Source organism: Callithrix jacchus, chromosome 2 (assembly GCF_049354715.1).
Source record: "Callithrix jacchus isolate 240 chromosome 2, calJac240_pri, whole genome shotgun sequence".
In the NCBI taxonomy this organism is placed as follows: domain Eukaryota; kingdom Metazoa; phylum Chordata; class Mammalia; order Primates; family Cebidae; genus Callithrix; species Callithrix jacchus.
In genome coordinates, this window is record NC_133503.1 from 199,160,436 (window position 1) to 199,164,083 (window position 3,648).

Consider the following 3,648-nt stretch of genomic DNA (forward strand, 5'->3'; position numbering starts at 1 on the left):
AAAGTAGATACATAGACCCATGGAACAGAATAAAGACCCATAAATAAAGCCAAATACTTGCAAGCAATTATCTTTGACAAAGCACACAAAACATAAACTGTGGAAAGGACACCCTATTCAATAAATGATGCTGGGAAAATCAGCCACATTCACAAGAATGAAACTGGATCTCTATCTCTTACCATATACGAAAATTAACTCTAAATGGATTGAAGACTTGAATCTCAGACATGAAACCATAAAAATATTCCAGGAGAAAACCTAGAAAAAAACTCTTCTGCACATTGGCCTAAGCAAAGAATTGAAGACTAAGACATCAAAAGCAAAGTAACAGAAACCAAAATAAATAAATGGGATTTGATGAAACTAAAGAGCATCTCCACAACAAAAGAAATCATCAACAGAGTAAGCAGACAGCATACATAATGGGAGAAATATTTGCGAAGTATGCATCTGACAAGGAACTCATATTTACACTCTATAAGAAACTCAAACAAATCATCAAAAAAAATCCCATTAAAAAGTGAACAAATGCCATGAATGGACAATTCTCAAGACATACATGCAACCAATAAATATAGAAAAAAGTGCTCAACATCACTAATCATCAGGGAATTGCAAATTAAAACTACAGTGAGATACTACCTTACCCCAACCAGAATGGCCATTATTAAAAAGTAAAAAACTGCACTTAGGTATGTTTTTGTTTAACTTGTGGACAAAAGTCTTATGAATAGGTGTAAAAAATAAATCCTCTCTTGCAACCCAGAACTCATTGTTCAGTATGAGTTTTGATACATGTAAGAAGGGATATTATGATAACTTAGACAGTTAACTGATGGGAGTATTGATAGCTATAAAGGTGGCTTCCTGGCTGGGTGCAACGGCTCAAGCTTTCAATCCCCACACTGAGGTGGGAATATTGCTTGAAGTCAGGAGTTCAAGACCAGCCTGGGCAAGAAAGTAATAAACACCTCATCTCCACGAAAATTTAAAAATTAACTGGGTATTGGGGCATGTGCCTATACTTGCAGCTATTCAGGAAAGGGAGGCTGAGGCAAAAGGATTGAGCCCAGGAGTTGGAGGCTGCACTGAGCTTTGATGGCACCACTGTACTCCAGCCTGGGAAACAAAGACAGACTTTGTCTCTTAATTTCAAAAGATTGATTCTAGGACTGTAGAATGGTTAAAACAGCATAGGATATGAGAGAAATCCTCAGCAGTATTAATTTTGCATTCCAATTTCATGTTGACTTCATATAAGATGGCTTTTTGTTTTAAAGACTTTTATCTTGAGAACCTGATGACTGGAGTTAAAGGTATTGGCGTATTTTCATACATCTGTACTATTCTTGGGTGTGATCGCTTAGGAATGGATATGATTTGAACTCATTCATGTTAAGAGAGGGTGTCAAATTGAGAACCAGGCGGATCCACCACCTACAGTAAAAAGGACCCTAAAATAAATTGGTTGAAGAAATCAGATCCCAAAGATTCTTGGTGAATTTTGAAGTCTTCATCAGTGTATCCATATTAAAAGGAGGTGACAGAAGCCAAAATAAAAGAATTATGGGCTGACAGGACAACTGGATTAAAATAAGCATCAGTTTCATTAAAAAGGGCTAACTTGAAGATAAATCTTTTCACTCCAGCTCTTTAGAGGATCTAATGTGACCTTGATGGCCAGTGGAAGAAATCACAACATGGAATTCCTTAAATAAAACTTTATCGACTTTCAAAAATAAAATAAAAAGTCAAAAAACAATAGATGTTGGCATGGATGTGATGAAAAGTGAACATTCATACATTGTTAGTGGGGGTGTAAATTAACACAGTCTCTATGGAAAACAGCTTGGAGATTTCTCAGAGAACTGAAAGTAAATCTACCGTTCAACCCAGCAGTCCCTCTACTGTGTATCACCCAAAGGAAAAGAAGTCATTAAATCAAGACAGTTGGACGTGTATGTTTATCAAAGCACAGTTCACAATTGGAAAGGTATGGTGTGTGTGTGTGTGTGTGTGTGTGTTTGTGTGTGTGTATACACCATGTAATACTATTCAGCCATAAAAGAATGAAATGTCTTTTTCAGCAACTTTTACTGAACTATAGTCCATTATCCAAAGTGAAGTAACTGGTGAGTGGAATGAAAAACCAAACATTGCCTGTTCTCACTTATAAGTGGAAGCTGAGCTATGGGTATGCAAAGGCATATAGAGTAGTGTAGTGGACACTGAAGACTCAGAAGGGGGGAGGATGGGTGAACGTGAGGGATAAATAACTACTTATAAGGTGCAACATTCACTACTTGGGTGATGGGTACAATAAAATCTCAGACTTCACCACTATGCAGTTCATCCGCGTAACCAAAAACTGCTTGGACTCCTAAAGCTATTGAATTAAAAAATTAAAGTTAAAATTAAAAAATAAAATTCAAAAAATAAATAGATGCAGGTTTGATATTGATAATATGTAAATAGCTTTAATAAATTAAAATATTATAAACAACCCATTAGAAAGGAATATGTAAATAAATCATGGCATATTCATACTATGAAGTACTACGTAGGAGTTAAAAATGAGATATGACTATACAACCATAGAAACAACTCCTAAATGTGCTCTTGAATGGAAAGCAACCTGGGGAATAATATACTCAGTGTGAATCTATTTTTATGAAAGCTGTATGTTTGTGTTTAGATGTCATGTACAACTAAAAGTGCGTGAAGTTGCCAATGATTGTGAGCATAAGAGAGGCTTTAAAATCATATTTTGTTATGCAAATTAATGGTTCTATAATTTAAAAAAAAGAATTAATACAAGTCTCCAATCCAGAAAAGTGCTGTCTTACTAAAAAATGTTATGTCTTGAAGTAAAGTGTTAATTGCTTTGCAGTGACTCTGCACATTTTTTAAGTTTATTACTAGTATTTATATATTTTTAAATGAAAATATATAGTTTTTTTTTAGCTTTTCAAGTTATTGCTGCCATGTTGGGAAAATATTGATTTCTGTGTCTTGGATTGCTAATCAATCATCCAATTAGGGTTTGTTATCAATTAAAGTAGTGTTAATCAATTGATTCCCTTGGATTTTTCAGATAGACAATCAAATCATCTGTAAAGACAGATGATGTCGTCTCCTAGTTTGCAGTATGCAGCTTTGTATTTTTCTCATCTTATTGCATTGTCTAAAATTATTAGACAATGCAAATGCAAATCAATGATGAACCATATGAGTAATAGGCATTTTCTCTTGTTCTTGATTTTAATAAAAATAACTATTCGTAAAATTGTTAATTTTTTTTAGTTTCTGGTTCCAGTGGGTTATTAGGTTATTAAGAAAATGATATTCTAACCTTAGTTCTAGCAGCTTTTTAAAATTCAGAAAGTATTCTCAAATACCTTTTTTATATTTTTCAAAACTTCCTATAGTCTTTCTTGACCTTTTATTCATTCAAGAATTATAGAGAAGCTTTATTTATGTTAAATCGCATTCACATTCAAGCAACAGAATCTACTTAGGCATGCTATATTATCACTAGACTATACTGCCAGACAATATACACTAATAATTTATTAGAGGTTTCACTTCTGTGATACTCATGTAGTTTAAATCGTAGCATTTGTTTCTTAAATATATCATGATGAT

The 3,648-nt window shown here is 33.7% G+C and overlaps 1 non-coding gene across 1 annotated transcript; it reads left to right on the forward strand.

Annotated features, from left to right (window-relative positions):
* The first annotated feature begins 686 nt into the window (after window positions 1-686).
* LOC118151956 (small nucleolar RNA SNORA40) lies at window positions 687-815 on the forward strand. Its single transcript, XR_004740348.1, has one exon. It is a non-coding gene; the product is annotated as a small nucleolar RNA SNORA40 (small nucleolar RNA).
* Window positions 816-3,648: the final 2,833 nt, after the last annotated feature.